The sequence below is a fragment of the Pleurodeles waltl genome, chromosome 4_1 (genome assembly GCF_031143425.1).
Source record: "Pleurodeles waltl isolate 20211129_DDA chromosome 4_1, aPleWal1.hap1.20221129, whole genome shotgun sequence".
NCBI lineage: Eukaryota > Metazoa > Chordata > Amphibia > Caudata > Salamandridae > Pleurodeles > Pleurodeles waltl.
Window position 1 is genome coordinate 595,961,243 of NC_090442.1, and position 18,040 is coordinate 595,979,282.

An 18,040-nucleotide genomic window follows, 5' to 3' on the forward strand; every position below is an offset into this window, starting at 1 on the left:
AGTGGATTTGAGTAGGGTGGATTGGACTGGACTGGAGTGGACTGGAATGGGTTGACTTGGATTGGAGTGGGGAGATTGAAGTGGGATGGATTGGAAAGAAGTGGAGCGGATTGGATTGCCTGGGGTGGATTTGATTGGTGTGGGGTGGACTGGATTGGTGTGGGGTGGGGTGGACTGGATTGATGTGCAATTAAGTGGATCGGTGTTGGTTGGGATGGGTTGATTAAGGTGATTTGGAGTGGGGTGGATTGGACAGGAGTGGGTGCACTAAAGTGGATTGGATTGGAGTGGGGTGGGTTAAGGTGAATTGGATTGGAGTAGGATGGATTGGAGTGGATTGTATTGGATTGGAGTGGGTAGATTGGAGTAAAGTGAAGTGGTGTGCAGTGTGGTGGATTGGAGTTGATGGGTGAAGTGGATTGGAGCGGCATGGATTGCAATGGGGTGCGGTGGACTGGATGGGGTGAATTGGAGTGGGGTGGATTGGATTGGAGTGAGGTGGAATGCATTGAGGTTGGGTGGATCAAATTGGTGTGGGGTGTGATGGACTGAGTGGGGTGAATTGGACTGGGGTGGACTGGAGTGGGGTGGAGAGGAATGGAGTGAGGTGGCTTTATTGAATGGGGACTGGATTGGGGTGGGATGGATTGGATTAGATGGGGTGGATTGGGGTGGGGTGGGGTGGATTGGATTGGGGTTGGTGGATTGGATTGGAGTGGGATGGATTGAACTAGAATTTGATTGGAGTGGGGTGGATTAGATTGATGTGGAGTGTGGTTGATTGGAGAGAGGGGGATCGGATTGGGGTGGATTAAGGGGGTGTGGGATGGTTTGGATTGGAGTGGGGTGGGGTGGATTAAGGTGAAATGGATTGGACTGGGTTGGTTTCAGGGTGGATTGAACTGGAGGGGGATGGGCAGGCGTGAGATGGGTGGAATGGAGTGGGTGGATTGATTTAGATCAGATTGGGTGGGCTGGATTGGATTGGAGTGGGATGGGTTGGATTGGAATGTGGTGGTTTGGAGGTGATGAGTTGGATTGAAGTGGGGTGGGTTGAACTGAAATAGGGTGGGATGGACTGTAGTTGGGTGGGTTGGTCTGGAGTGAGTCAGATTATGGTGAATTGGAGTAGGGTGGATTGGATTGGTCTGGATTGGGGTGGACAGGATTGGTCTGGTTTGCAGTGGATTGGATTGTGTGGAGTGGATTGGGATAGAGTTGGGTGGACTGGACTGGACTGGAGCGGGCGTTCTGGAGTGGGGCAGACTGGAGTAGGGCAGATTGTTTTGGACAGGAGTGGGGCAGATTGTGTAGGTCTGGAGTGTGGCAGACAGTATTGAATTAGAGTGGCACAGATTGGAGTGGGACAGATTGTTTTGGTTTGCAGTGGCACATATTGGAGTGGAGCAGATTGTTTTGGACTGGAGTAGGTGCAAATTGGTCTTGGGCAGATTGTTTTGGATTTGAGTGAGACAGATTGGAGTCGGGCAAATTGTTTTGTATTGGAGTTGGGCAGAATAATTTGGACTAGAGTGGGGCAGATTGTTTCGGACTGGAGTGGGGCAGAATGAAATGGAGCACATTGTTTTGGATTGGAGTGGTCAGACTGTTTTGGATTGGAGTGGGCCAGATTGGAGCGGGCAGATTGTTTTGGATTGAAGTGGGGAAGACTGGAGTGGGGCAGATTGTTTTGGACTTGAATGGGGCTCAGTGAAGTGGGGCACATTGTTTTGGATTGGAGTAGGCAGATTGTTTAGGATTGGAGTGCATCAGACGGGTTTGTATTAGAGTGGCACATATTGGAATGGGGCAGATTGTTTAGGATTGGAGTAGGTACAGATTGGTTTGGGGCAGATTGTGTTGGATTGGAGTGAGGCAGATTGGAGTGGGGCAAAATGTTTTGTATTGGAGTCAGGCAGATTGTTTTGGACTGGAGTAGGGCAGATTGTTTCTTATTGGAGTGGGGCAGAATGAAATGGGGCAGATTGTTTTGGAGTGGAGTGGGGCAGATTGGAGTTGGGCAGATTGGTTTAGACCGGAGTGGGGCAGATTGCTTTGGATTGGAGTGGCAGATTGCTTTGGATTGCAGGGGGGCAGGTTGGAGTGGGGCAGATGGTTTTGGACTGAAGTGGGGTTGACCATTTTGAAATTGAGTAGGGCAGATTGTTTTGGATTGGAGTGTGACATATCACATTGGGGCAGGTTGTTTTGGGTTGGAGTGGGGCAGATTGGGGTAAGGTAGATTGTTTTGTATTGGAGTCAGGCAGATTGTTTTGGACTGGGGTGGGCCAGATTGTTTTGTATTGGAGTTGGCAGATTGTTTTGGATTGGAGTGGAGCTCATTGAAGTGATGCACATTGTTTTGGATTGGAGTGGGCAGATTGTTTTGGATCGGAGTGGGGCAGATTGGAGTTAGGCAGATTCGTTAAGACTGGAGTGGGGCACATTGCTTTGGACTGGAGTGGCAGATTGCTTTGGATTGCAGGGGGCAGGTTGGAGTGGGGCAGAGTGTTTTGGATTGCAGTGGGGCAGATGGTTTTGGACTGAAGCGGTTTCGACTGTTTTGGAATTAAGTAGGGCAGATTGTTTTAGATTGGAGTGGGAAATATTAGAGTGGGGCAGATTGTTTTGTGTTAGAGTGTCACAGACTGTTCTGGATTGGAGTGAGGCAGATTGGAGTAAGGTAGATTGTTTTGGTGTGCAGTGGTACAGATTGCAGTGGAGCAGATTGTTTTGGATTGTAATGGAAGCAGATTGATTTGGGACAGATTGTTTTGGATTGGAGTGAGGCAGACTGGAGTGCAGCAGATTATTATGGATTGAAGTGGAACAGATTGTTTTGGACTGCAGTGGGGCAAATTGTTTTGTATTGGAGTGGGGAAGATTGTTTTAGATTTGATTTGGTCAGATTGGAGTGGGGCAGATTGTTTTGGCCTACAGTGGGGTAGACGGTTTTGGAATGTAGTGTGGCAGATTGTTTTGGATTGGAGTGGGGCAGATTGGAGTGAGGTACATTGGTGCGATTTGCAGTGGTACAGATTGCAGTGGAGCCGATTGTTGTGGATTGGAATGGGTGCAGATTGATTTGGGGCAGATTATTTTGGATTGGAGAGCGGCAGACTGGAGTGGGGCAGATTATTATGGATTGCAGTGGAACAGATTGTTTTGGATTGGAGTAGGGCTACTTGTTTTGTATTGGAGTGGGGTAGATTGTTTTGGATTGCAGCATGGCCGATTGGAGTGGGGCAGATTGTTCTGGACTACAGTGAGGCTGATTGTTTTGGACTGAGGTGGGGCAGATTGTTTTGAATTGGAATAGGCTGATTGTTTTTGGTTGGGGTGGGGCAGACTGTTTTGATTAGAGTAGGGCAGATTGTTTTCTATCTGAATGGGGAAGGCTGTTGTGGATTGGAGTGGAGCAGAATGTTTTGGAGTGGCGCAGATTGAGCTGTATTGGAGTAGGGCAGATTGGAGTGAGGTACATTGTTTCGATTTGCAGTGGTACAGATTACAGTGAAGCAGATTGTTTTGGATTGGAATGGGTGCAGATTGGTCTGGGGCCGATTGTTTTGTACTGGAGTGGGCAGATTATTATGGATTGGAGTGGAACAGGTTGTTTTGAATTGGAGTAGGGCTAATTGCTTTGTATTGGAGTGAGGCAGAATGTTTTGGATTTGAGTGGGTCAGATTGGAGAGGGGCAGATTGGAGTGGACTACAGTGAGGCTGATTGTTTTGGACTGAGGTGGGGCAGATTGTTTTGAAGTGGAGTAGGATGATTGTTTTTGATTGGGTGAGGCTGATTGTTTTGATTGGAGTGGGGCAGATTGTTTTCCATCGGAATGGGGGAGATTGTTCTGGATTGGAGTGGAGCAGATTGTTTTGGTTTGGAATGGGGCAGATTGATTTGTATTGGAGTGGGGCAGATTGTTTTGGATTGGAGTGGGGCAGCTTGTTTCTGTTTGTACTGGGCCAGATTGGAGTGGGGCAGATTTTCTATAATGAGGTGGGACAGATTGGAGTGGGGCAAAATGTTTTGGAATGAGTGGGGCAGATAGTTTGGACTGGAGTGGGGCAGATTGGAGTAAGGTGGCTTGAAGTAGGGCAGAGGGTGTGAGGTAGACTGGATTGGAATGGGGTGGATTGGATTGGATTGGAGTGGAGCAGATTAGTTTGGAGTGGGGGAACTGGAGTGGGGCAGATTGTTTTAGATTACAGTGAGGAAGATTGTTTTGGAATGGAGTGGGGCAGATTGTTTTGGATTGGAGGGAGACAGATTGTTTTGATTGAAGTGAGTCAGGGTGGAGTGGGGCAGATTGTTTTGGACTGGAGTGTGGCAAATTGGTTTGGGGTGGAGTGGGGCAGATTGAATTGGGGCAGAATGTTTTGGTTTGTATTGGGACAAATTGGAATGGGACAGATTGTTTTAGATTGTAGTGGGGCATTTTGTTTTGGATTGCAGTGTGGCAGATTGTTTTGGATTGGGGTGGGGCAGATTGTTGTGGACTAGAGGGGGCAGATTATTTTGGATTACTGTATTGTAGTGAGGCAAATTGTTTTGGAGTGGGGCAGATTGTTTTGGATTGGAGTGGGACAGATTGAAGTGAGGCACAATGTTTTAAAGTGGAGTGAAGCAAATCGTTTTGGATTGTAGTGGGATAGATTGGAGTGGGGCTCATTGTTTTGGGTTGCAGCGGAGCAGATTATATTGGACTGGAGTGGGGCAGATTGCTTTGGATTGAGTAGGGCAGGTTGGAGTGGGGCAGGTGGTACTGGATTTGAATGGGGCTTTGTTTTGGATTGGTGTGGGGTGGGTTGAGAGGATTGGAGTGTGATGGACAGGAGTGGATTGGATTGCAGTGGGGCGGATTGGTGTGAGGTGGATTGGGGTGTACTGCACAATTATGTGTAAAATCATAATTTCGAAAATTACACATAAAAATACACAATGTTGCTTTTCAATATTTCGAACAAGATAATAGTCATCTTTTGAGAACAGCGCCCAGGAACAAAAACAAAACATGAGTGCAAAGTGAGAAAAGAAGACTTGGTAAAATAAAAAAAAGTTAACTGTAGAAAATACAACTTTTCTTTTTTTTTGTCCTGCTAGGCACGTTTTTGCCTGTCATGCTTCTTCAGTTTATACCACACTAGAAGCAACAAAAAAAAAAAACATGAGTGCAAAGCGAGAAAAGAAGACTTGGCAAAATAAAAAAAGTTAACTATAGAAGATGCAACTTAGCAATTTTGTTTGACCTGCTGGGCACATTTTTGCTACTCACGCACCTTTGGTTTGCAGGGCACTAGAAGTTAAAAAAAGGAAATAGTACCTCAATCATGTCGGAAGCAGCGAAAGGCACTGATTAAGCTGAATCAATCAGTGCTGGTCCCTGCTCCATGGATGGGAACAGAAATGATATTATGGCCTCCAGTGACGAATTACGAGGCTGTAAACAAGAGTGCCATGCAAGCCAACAAATGGTAAGCCACAGGCGGGCTCCAAGCCCTTTTCTAATTACAGTAGTGTCTCACTAGCGATAGGCATGCGCTAGCACTTGCTATTGCAGACTCGACCCTAAAATTCACCCTCAACCTCAAGAGTAATGCAGAGTTTGGACCAACTAATGCTTGGACTCAATAATGTTGAAATCCAAGATACAATCCAAATCACTTAATTTAAAACAGATTTTGGAATTGACCAGCTCCTTGGCCCATGTCAATCCAGTTTCATTCGTAGTTTGTGTAAAATAAACTGCCTTCTTAAAACTGAGAATGGCATACTTGAAACTGCCAAAGAGGGAGCTTCATTACCCTGGTTCAGTATAGTGTGAGTACATCTTTTGACATCACAGATCACAAGACCCTGCTCTGAGGCCAGTTGGTGATAGAATGAGGCTTGGACACTATTCTGAACCATTGATGTAAATTGAACCTTTCCATCCAAGGTTGAAACATCAATCATACTTTTTAACACACTTCCTCTCCAATCCTAACATTCATCCATATGCACACCTTTTGTCATTCCTACTCTGTTTACATGCAGACCACATGCTTCATCAGACTCAACGGATTCAAACCCAACTGCTGGATCCCAGGCCCAAAGTTACTACTAGATTCCATCAGACCTTCATTTTGGGAGCGACTGTCACCCCATGCTTCTGAGCCTGAAGTCTAAAGGTCTGTCTCAATTTAAATAATTAGGGCACACACGTTCTTATCAGTGGGTTCATATTTTCATTATTTATACAAAAAGGGACCTTAACATTACAACACTGCACATATGTCAGTGATTGCTGTTAGCGTCTCACGTAGAAATATATTTTATTTATTACTCTAACAGTCTACGATTGCGTTCACCTTGTTTTTTCTTTTTAGTGAATCAGTTTTAATGTTATTTATATATTAAAGTTGTAATTAAAGTGTTAAATTATGCAAATTAACATAGGTCTTCTGTTTCTGCCTCCGTCTGTCCATTGCCTTTTCAACTCCTTGGTCCTTCCTAGGCCTCTATCACAAACCCTATTTTCATGTGATGCTAGGCCAAAATGACTTAGCTGTTTGTCTCCATGCTTTCTGTACTTTGCAAAGAAAAATCAAAATGAGAGCAAAATAAAAACAGAACGGCTCCACTATATCTCTTGAGTTTTAGGCATGGAGGACATGAGTTTTCTTCTCAAGTTAAGTTTACTCGCAACTCTGATGTGAGTCAACTAACTTTCAGATGTGGTTAATGATCGTGCCTTCCACCATTACATCTACCTTATCTAGCACCTGAGCCCCTTCATCCACTTGAACACTAATCGGAACGTCAATTACTAGTCGTGGGTTTAATTGTAAACCTCCAAGTTGACTGCATGAGCTCTCTCCATAATGGTCAGCATGGTGTCACATTTTCTGACTTCTTGTTGACCAGAATCTGGCAAACTGATCAGTAGCTACGATGAGACCTTTTCAAATGATAAGCCACACCTGTTATCCACAACAAAATCCTCAGGTATCAAAGATGATACTTTCTTGAAGTGTTCCTTCGGTTCAGCTAACACAGATGTCCCATGCATCCTTATCACTTAAAGACACATGCCTATTAACAGCCCACTGGCCTAAGCTTTGGGACTTTGCCTTTGCAATCCTCTGCTGCGAGGAAGGACAAGTGGAAGTATTTGAAAACAAGCATTTACAATGCAATGGGTCTCGCATTTGCTCGAGTTAGAGCTATTAGCGTTGTAAACATCTAACCAGATTTTTCATGCCACATAAACTGAAAATGAAAAGTAATATAATTTCACATAAAGGATCCGATTTAAAGTGCCAAGCCATGTGCATGAAGAAGACTAATCAGATCAAGAACAGCGGTCCTGTTTCACCTTTGCATGGTAATAGAAAAACAAGCACGATCGCACTGTGTAAAACCTTGAATTTGGCAAGGAGTGCATGGATAAACAATAGAAGTAAACTGGTAGTCATGCAAAGCACTTGATTATTACAAGCGAGATTGCGCTGCCACAAAATAAAAAGAAAAACTATTCCAGAAACCATTCGAAAAACATGAAGCCTTGTATGTTTTCAGTAGTTTACCGGTGCGCTCGAGGAGGGCTAAACACTTGAAAAGGCATGACGTAGGCATGCCTTTCACTAATGAAATCAAGCGAATTTTAAAAGGCAAGCCCATGAATTAATTAAAGTGACGGGCATTACATAGGCTTGGGTAAAAGCCCACACAGAGATTACAACAGGGGCCAGAGCGCTTGGGTGCTGGACCCTAAAAATATCTCTTTAACTGATGTGCTCAACACCTACATGGCAGTTGAGCCTCATGTCAAAGATTCATATCCCAGCAAGGCAGACTCAGGAATAAGCTCGTCAGAGGCTGGTAAACTCAGTACCCTTAAAATTGATTACTAGTAATACTCTTTTTTAGGTTTCGTCACTCACAGCGTCTGTGAATGTACAGAGTGATCACAGAATGTGAAATTGCATTTTATTTGCAGTATAACGGGACAGAAAAGGTGTAGCATTTAATTATTTTACGGAGTATATTTAGTAGCTTATTGTGATTTTGTGTGATTCGATACAAGGTCCCTCATAGGAGACTGCACCCAACGGCACACAATTGCCGTTTGCCCCACAATTCAGGTGGTTCGGGCCTGTCACGAAAACTAAGCATGCTCTGGAGGAGACTGGCACAGCTTTGTGGGAATTACAGCACCTACAGAATCACTCACCTGTTTGTAGAATTACAATTGTTCTCAAAGGAAAGTTTACTCAGAAGCACACAGTAAAACCTAGCTACAAAGATTGCATCATAACCAATTGACCGAGAAAAGACAGCACTCAGCACAAATGAGACGCCCGTGGTTGGCTGCAGCGTGTAACATCGTATCAGGCTTTCTGTTTGAGATAAATCTACACTCGGGAGAAATCCCAAACCCTCAAGCAACATATGCTTCCTTCCTCTGCAGGACAAAAGAAGCAGCTTTGTTCTCTTTTCTCCCCAGCAGGCACCAAGCCTTCAAAGCAGAACCCTTTCACGGGGAAATGTCGGCAGACAAATTCAATTGTCTTTAATTGAGTCTTTCCAGGAGAAAGTGCAGGTTGAAGCAATGACGAGGTTATCGGAGGTCACATGCCTTAAATGACTCTGTGACCTCTCCGAAAATGGCCGAAGAAAAGGTGGCGAGTCTCCCTGCTGTTGATGGGCTTTCGCGTTTGTTTTTTCACCTTTTGATTTAATTTAATAGCAATCAGAACAATATGGCAGCATTTCCTTAAACAAAAAAGGGTGCAGAAGTTACATTTTCAGCTGCTGGAAGCAGCATGGTGTGGGGGTGTTGGAGAGAGACCAGTGCACCTCCCCCTGGATCCCACCTTACAATGGGCCATCACTGTGACACCAACTAGACACTTGAAAGCCTCCTTGTCATTAAAGCGGGCAGATGCGCACTTATTAGCCAACGGCCTATGTTAGAAGGGAGTTTGGTTCTTTCTAGTGTCTCTCATCTTTATTATGAGTGGTTTCAATGTCGAGATCGCATTTCACAAATAAGAAAATATGTGCAGGCCTGTTACTGTCCATACGAATACAGTCAATACTTCTTTTCAAAGTATGTCAACTTAATTCTCTCACAACACATAGTGAACAGTCAAACTGTAAGGAAGATTTTGTCAATTTGGCACTAGGACTCTGCCAGCAACACTAAGACAATGTCACTGAGTATGGACGCCGACAAGAAGAGGCATGGGACTCTGGTACAGAAACTTACTCTAAGAGAAACCGAAGCCAATAGAGAGACCAACGCTGGCACGGTGACACTGCGACATCAAACCTAACGCCGGGAGTGGGAAGTGGCATGTGGCTTCTGACGACGCAGCGATGCTGACACAAACTTTGCTTTAGAGTAGCTGACTCCAAAACGGAGGCACCAACACTGACAAAGGGCAAGTTGCACTGAAATAGGAACACACCGTGGTAAGTGGCAGAGCTCGAAGAATGGAACGAGGTTAGGATGTTTCGGTTACATCTAATACCTCTTGTACTTAAATTGGAATAAAATGTCAGCAGGGTGTGCCATGCAGACTATAGCCACAGCCATATACTAAGCGGTGTTTCTTTATCCATTCTGATGAACTTCCTTTTGATGGAAATGTCTGCTTTAAAGATACAAATGATGGGCAGGGAATGTACAAAAGTTGTCTATAAGCGAATTACTTTATTGACGATTGAAACTGTTTTAACAAGTTGTGTCTAAACATCTACATCGTGATTTTCCTTTAGAGAAACAAAACGTAAACTATGATGTGTTGATTCCTAGATGGAAACAATGTATCCCTATTGTGTACATTAAACAGACGGAGGTATGCAAACCCTGGAGATACTGGTGCTGGGACACCGACACAAGGAAGGCAACACTGTGACTGATATTAAGACATTGACTTGACAGCATTGACCCTGGGATGCTCACAATGATACACGTACACTGGCACGATGAGAGACACTTCTATGACAACACTGTCATTGACACAGCCACCAGTGGCGTAACAAAGCACCCTCCCCGTACCCCCTGTACATCGTACATGTAGCCAGTCCTTTCCATACATTGATAAGCTGTTCTTCACATTATTCATCCACCCACCACAGGGTACAGCATGGGGCATTGGGACAGACCATTTCACCCACTGGCTAACTTCACTGTAAGTTATGGTGTTTTGCTCTTTCATGATGAGCACAGCGACACACAAAGTAGTTCCCTTGAGTGCTGTAGTCTACTAGGGATGGCCGGTGTTCAAGGGCAAAAGGGTCGTTGACCTACTATTTATGGGAAAGAGGATGAGGAAATTCAAGCAGCTCGTGTTAAACAAAACAGCTTCGATTATTTTTCTTCAGCGAGTGCTATAACTGGAGAGCCCTGAGCATGTATGGAGCGGGAAAGCCTCACCCTGCAGGCACCCGCCAGGGCAGTGACATCACAGTGGTGGGCATCAGGAGGTTTTGCAGTGCTACATTTGTTTGCATTTGGACATTTATAGCTCTGCCACAAAGTAGAGTCAGAACTCCATTCAAGTAATGGACTGGGGTGGAGCAGGCCGAGGAGGTCAAGGAAGGAGTGGGTAGTAACCAGCTAAATGTGGACTGCCCACCTACTGCTGGTTTGCTTTTCAAAGTTAATGAAAGGGGCCCTCACCCATCGGGAGGGACCCAAATATGCTCGGCTCGCTGAGCCAAGAGTTCGGGTGGTAGGGGAAGGGTGGGGTGCATTGCACCCCGGCCGCCCTCACCGCCTGGCACCTGATTGGTGGTGCTAGCCACGTTTCCCAGAAGCACTTAAGTGCTTCCAGTGCACGTGTTGTAATGACGCACACACGTGTTGTAATGACCCTGTTAAAAGGGGGGAGCAGGTGGTGAGTGGGCCTCTTTAACGCCGCTCGCCGCGCGGTTACAGCGCTCCTCAGGAGGAGGAGCATTTTCTCTTGTCCTTTTGTTTTCTTCTTTCTTTGATTCAGATTCCGAGGATTTGCAGCAGGCGATCGGTCAGCCCAGCCAGCAGTTGCAGCAGCACAAGCAGCCCAGCGCGCGTCTCACTGGGAGCCGTACAGCTTGGAGCTTTTGCTCACTCGACCCGAGTATATCTAAGTGGCAGTTCTAGTTGGGGGCCATGGTGCTGCAGGTTAGGTCCCACAAAGGGGGTTAGAGAGGAAGGGCAGCGCTGAGGGTTAATATGGTTTATTTGTGGTAAAGCTGCATTTTACAAATAAGTGATCCTGAATTTATTGTGGTAAAGCTGCATATTTCAATTGAGTGATCCTGATGTTTTTCCAAACAGTGTTTACAGTGCTGGGCACTGTTTTTTTTGTTTGTGAGGTCCAAACAGTATAGGGAATTGTTTGGTGCCAAGCGGCTTCATTTTGGGTATCCAAGTTGTGACATTTGTTGCACTGTAGGTCGGTTTCTTGCAAGTTTGCTTTGCGGTGTTTGTTTTGGGTAGACCATAACAGGTGATCATGCCATGACGGATAGTGTGACTAAAGGAGAAAAGTTCACGCACTGAGGAGTTACTTGAAGCTTTATTGCTGCGGATGGATGCCATAGACCAGGCCATAGCGTCATTGAAGGCCCAGCCGGCTGCCTCTAGTGAGCAAGCAGTAAGGCCTTAGTGAGCAACTGCACCCCTAAGGAAGCATTTCTACTCGTCCCAAAGAGGGTTCGAGGTCAGAAGAAAGGCAGAGAGAGCAGGATGGAATTGTCAGAGCAGGGGCAGTCAGTCTCCGTGCAAGCTGGTGTGAACTCATGTAGTTTGGTGGCCCCCGTGACTTCACAAAATCAGCAAGCGACACCTGCATTAGTGGGCCCCCTCGCCAGTGCTATGCCCCAAGAGGTGGAGTGTTCCAGCCAGGTCCCCAGTCAGATAGCACTAGGGAGTGCACTGGTGCCAACCGCGAATAGCTTGCCAGTAGTTCCCGCAGTAGCGGCCATTGACAAGAGTGTAGCGCAACAGGACATATTTGAGCATCTGGCATCCATATTACTCTGGCTTTCGGAGGTCTTTGGTTAGTGGCCCACTAGCCTGGTCAGGTGGGGAAAATGTGATGGAGAAGGTGGGGCATTTGGTTTACCATCTTAACATCTCAAAGGGCGGTCAAGACTCCCAAGGGGGGCGCGAGGGGGAGTGAGCAGTAATCATGTGAAAGAGACCCATTTACCCGCATTGGCTTGCATGGCTGCACCGGCGGCAGCCATAGATGCACAACAGCCAGCCAAGTCATCAGCAGAGGCAAACACTACTGTGGCATCTTCGTCCAGTCATTCAGCAGCTGATTCAGGTATGCGTCCCTTGTCCCCATTGTTAGATCTCGGTGATATCCGTTCTGAGCATGAGCGTCTGGGGTTGCTTGTGCCCATGGAGATTAAAGAAAAGATCTGGAAATGCACGTACATTGACATTTTTGATCTTCTGGTTGACAGACCAGAGAAGGACGAGGTAAAATGTTGTAAGGAGTGTGCGCACTCAAGGGAATGTGGACATGGGCCTCACAAGAGGAAGGTAGAAGAGTCACTTAATAATTGGGTGAGAGCCTTCTCAATTTACCAGTCTATCATTGCAAAGCGCTTCAATGATCAGGGAGCTCAGCTGGCCTGCTGTCAGAATAGGATTGTAGGTGCTCATGACGAGTATGGGGGTACAGCTTGGAACGATTATGATAGGGAGTTCAGAAGGATCAATGCAAATAAACCGTGTCTGGGGTGGGACCAAATTGATATAATAGCATGGCTTCAGTTCATGAACCGACCTCCTAGGGCTATATTTGGCTCAGCGTGGTGTGCACAGAGGTGGCCTGCAGATTGGGTGGAATGTGGACTTGTGACTAAAATTGGTTTCTTAGAATTATTCCCTATTCTGGTGCACTATCAGTTTGGCCTGATAGATTCCGCAATCAGTTGGTAATTTTTTAGTCGGACAATATGTCGGTGGCTGAGTGTATAAATCAGCAGGCAGCCGGATGTAGAATGATTTTGAGAGTCTTAAAAATGATTGTGTTACTGGGTCTACAATTGAACATGAATTTTAGAGCTAAACATGTGCCCGGGGTCTCAAACAATGCTGCTGATGCCCTCTCCTATTTTAAGATGCAGGTTTTCAGGTCCCACCATCCACAAGCAGAGGAACCCTCGACGCCCTTGCCGGAGCATCTTTGGAGGACTGGTGCCCAAGACTACCAGGCCTCATTGCAGTCAGCTTAGCTCCAAAGACAAAAAAGGCTTATGTGAGGGCTGTGGCGGCATATGTTAATTACGTGGGTTACTGGGGCAGATGCTTCATCAGTTCTAGCTTTCCTGGAAATATTGAGGAGGAACAGGAGGTCAGTTGCATGTGCGAGGCGTCATACGGCAGCAATTTTCTTTTTTTGCCCAGTTGCAGGTAGTGCAGGACGGTACAAAGTTATTTCTGGCGAGGCGGGCCATTAAGGGTTGGCAGCGCCTAAAGGGGGTCAAATCTGATACTAGACGACCCATTGACTTAGGGATACTCGGGCCATATTGGGTGTCCTTGGTAAGATCTGCACATCCCCATGGGCGATCGCCCTGTTTAAAGCGGCCTATACCTTTGCCGTGTATGGGGTCTTTAGATTGGGTGAATTGGTGGCCAGCAACAAGAAAGATGTAACAGAGGGGTTGCAGATGGGGGACCTCCACTGGCTGGTGGGGTCTGGGTCCTCGGTGATCAATATTCCTCATTCCAAAATGGACCAGGAGGGGAAGGGTATCTATGTACTGCTGTGTAAGTCCGAGGGCAATAGCTGCTGTCCGGTTTCTAATTTAGAGGTTTCTTAGCCTTGCGCCGTACTGAGTCACAGGATACTGTCCTGGTGCATACTGACTGCTCACCCCTAACTATCAGCCTATGCAGATTCTCAAGCGCAGTTTGAGCACAGTGGGATTTGACTCATCTGAATTCGGGACTCCTTCATTCAGGATTGGGGCGGCAACAGCTGCAGTGGCAATGGGTTTATTGGGGTGGAAACAGTCGATGTGGCAACGGGTTTATCCGGTGCAGCTGTTTGGCAAATTGGCAGGTGGTCCTCAGACTACCACAAGAGATATGTGAGGTTGCACATGCTATAAATAGCGGTTATTTACACCGTCCTTCTGTCTTGTCTTCTTCTCGAGTCCCAGCGTTCCCAGTGTAGCAGAAGTTTGGGTGACTGGCCACTCATATGTTCCCCATGCTGCTGAGTGGTATGTGAAGACTGGCGTCCCGTCACAGGCAAACCGCGCCGGATTCTGTATGTCCTTTTGGGGGAAAGGAGGGTTGCGCCTCATGGAGCTGAGATGGGTTTTGGACTCAATGATCCCGTGAGGTTCCCCAGAAGTCATCATAATGCGTCTTGGGGGGATTGACTTGGTCCCTCTGGGTCGACGTCAGCTATTCAAGCTAGTGATTTCTGAATTTGGCTGGCAGGCGGTACTTGCATGGTCAAACACTGTTCCCCATCTCCAGTGGAGCGTCGGCATCTCAGTGAGAGCGCTTAATGACTCGGTTCAGAGAATTAATAATAAAATCGCCAGGTTGTTCAGGTCACCGAGGCTGGCCGTCATCACACACGGACGCATACAAGGGGCCTGTTTCTTTCTCCAGAATGAGGTGCACCTTACTAAGGTGGGGAATTACATGTTGCTTGAAGATTTTTTAGAATGGTTGGTCCATCGTCCACAGTGGAAGAGCGACTGTGGCTGGGGGGCCAGATAGTCGGTCTACTATGCTGGCCTGTGGTGGGGTGAGATCATGACTGGGGTGACAATTAGATGTCTATTTCATTGCCTCAGCAGGGCGGCAAGGTAATTCGACCCTCCAGGGGGTGCTGGCGGGAAGGGAGAATGACAACCAGGGGCGTGGGGGGTTGCGAGCCGTCACTGGCATCTAGTCCTTAGGGCCAACCACCCCCGCATGTACAAGGACTCGAAGCTAGCACAGGCCTCTGGGAGGGTAGAACACAAGAGTCTGTGGGTAAAAGGGGTGACTGAGAGAGGTATCCTGGTGGGCAGGAGGGCCCCTTCCACATGTTTTACATGCCACTAGAAGGGTTTTGGAGGAGGTGCTGGAGCAAACCAATCCCATAAGGAGACACTACACCTGGGGCCTTAAAGCCGGAGGTTTGGGGACATGTGGCACACTAGACAGTCATGATCTCATTCGCAGTCATTGATATTTGATATTTGGGATGCGTAGGAACTGATTTAGTCAATGGCAGAAATTTTGATGTATTAGCGCACTGTGTTAGGGCTAGGCATCTTGACAATGTACATACAGTGTAAATAATGTGGGGTTACTGCGTAAAGTTTTGTTGATGAATTTTGTTTTATTAAACAAAATACGAATGGGAGTTAACTACTCTCAATTCCAATGAGTTGACATTGTTAAAGGTGAAGTATTGCCATGCTGGGTGTGACATGGTGTGAGAAGGGGAGGGGGGGTCTTATGGAGGTGAATGGGGAAGGGGGGGTTTTCAGGTGACAGGCTTCAGCTATGTCAGCACATATGGGCAGGCTGAGGAGGAGTGCAGAATCTCTTGGCTGGCTTCCAGTTTCATAAGTTATGTTCAAAAGCACCTTGTGCAGAGAAAGAAATCTTCATCTTGATCAGCTCAGCCGAATCATTAGTGAGTGCTTCTGTTTAACCTAACTTTCCTTGAAAAATGGAAAAGGCTTGCGTTTTCTCCTAGTGGAGTTTGAATATACTCCAAAGCCTCCGTGTTATCATAAAATGAGGCCTTGCCATTGACTCACATGCTACAGGTTGTTATGTACCCTCAGGAAGGCGTTTTGTTTTTCATTTAGTTTCACACATTTGGCCATAGCTTGCCCGAGGTCGGATGGGCAGAGATAAACATCCAGTTATGTTTGGAGAGAAAGTCTTTACCTCCCCTCCTTCCTAGTATGAGAACTGAACAGTGGAGTAACAAAACTGGAAGGGGCCCCTTACACAGAACGTGGAGGGGGCCCCTCTCTGGACTCACTCCAGTCAGGTGCTGTGCTGAGAGGCGCCCCTGGAGCTTGGGCCCCCCCTTTGCACCGCTGGGGCTGCAGGGGCCTTTGCTACACCCCTGGAACTGATTGGATGAGAAAGTGTGGACACATGGTGGTTGACAACTTCATTCACTTTTCTATCTGGTTCCTTTTCCATCTGTGTTAAGAACACACAATATTGAATGAAAAATAATGTGAAACCACTTTTATGACCAATGTAGATGGTTATGAAAACTTGAAAATTTAAAGTGCAAGTGTGTGTTGTTTTTCAGTCATTAATGGGAAATCTAAGCAAAAATTGAAGTTAACAAGTATAGAATAATGTAAAGATATGCATACTTTCCTGTTAAAGTATGTGACTGGAACAACAACCAAACAGCAAATAACTGTTTGTATGATTGTTGCCACAGTCATTGATGGCTTATGTTGAATGAGCAAGCCACACAAAATTAAACAAGTCGTACGCCTTGGCCTATGTCCCGGGCAGGAAGCATATTTAAATGCCTCTCAAGAGAGGAATTGTATTTTCCACAAACACCTTTATAATAACTTAGTTCCAAAAGAACTCCTTTGGAACAGGGCTCTTTTTCATATTAGATAGGCCAGGGGCCAGTATCAGCGATGATTTTTTAGATGTATATCTAGCTAGATTGTTTTTTGCCCCATCACTTTTAAATTTCACCAGCATTCACTGTAGTCTACTGTGTAAGTGCGTGCTTCTTGAGACCAGGCGCGTAACATTAGCCACCACAGCCCCCAAGGTGCATGGCGACATCAGATCTACACGGGGCCCCCTCTGCACAGTACACTGTGCAATGGTGGTAGGCCCCTGGCCTGAGAGCTCCTACTGTGTCTTTGGGGGAGATGGAGACCTCCGTGTACTTTGCAGGGGGGCTCCCTCAAGTTTCGTTACACCAGTATTGAAGATCAAAACGTAATTTTGCTCTTATGCATTTTTTTTAGACTGACCAGGGTCCAGCATTTTCCCCAAAAATAACGTTTAGCAAAAACTATGACATAGCAAGCATTGACAAAGTCAAAAGGCTGGCTGTGAAAATCAGATCTATTGTTTTTTTCTTCAGATGACTTGAGGAAGGGAAAGAGAAAATGCAGATGTATATGAAGATGTAATTAAGTGGCTATGTTATCCATGGTGACCGCTCAGAAATCTATGATCATCCTACAGCTTTTCCCCATTGACCAAAACGTGTTATCGCTTGCATATTGTTATACATCCTTAGGTCATCAGCTTCCTTATCTACCTAAATTGCTGGCATTTAAAACTCGCTATGCAGGAAGATTTGCAAAAATTACTGAGTGTTCACATATCCTTCTCCCTATCAAATCCTAGATTTCTTTGAGGCAAGAGAAATTCAATACTATTGTATGCGTATATAATACGCTAATCTTGAAGTAACTGAAAGCTCCTAGTGATGACTACACATGTAAATGCAGATTCTGACATGAAGGTGACACCCCCCCAGCCTTACATAAACTACTGTCCTTAATCAAAAAGGCTGACTTGATTGTGGATTTTGGCAAAGTAAGGCCCTGCAAATTGTGGACGCTCAATTTACATCAAAGATTCTATGAAAAAGCACCGCAGACCACAAAGGAGAATGGTAAAACAATTTAATGTAACAAAAATGAAAGTGGGCCCAAATTATTGTTAAGCAATTAACCCATTCAGAATACAATACATTTAAAATATCTCGACAAGCTTCCCTATTAAAATGAGTTAATTCCCCTTCTTGTTTCTGTTCTTATTTATAGGTTAACTACATTTTAGCATTAGTGTATTTTGTCACTTTCATTTTTTCCTAGCAAAAAAAAATGTTTGTTGTATCTCTCCACCGGTTTTCAACTGCATGCTATCTCAAAACATTAACCTCTCACTATGTACCTAATGCCCCGCAGGAACAGTTGACCTTGACTCAAACCCTCCTTTATTTCTTTTGAATGACCCTCTCATCTTCCACCTTTGAACAGCCTCCTGAGTATACAAACTTCTAAATTGCATGTCT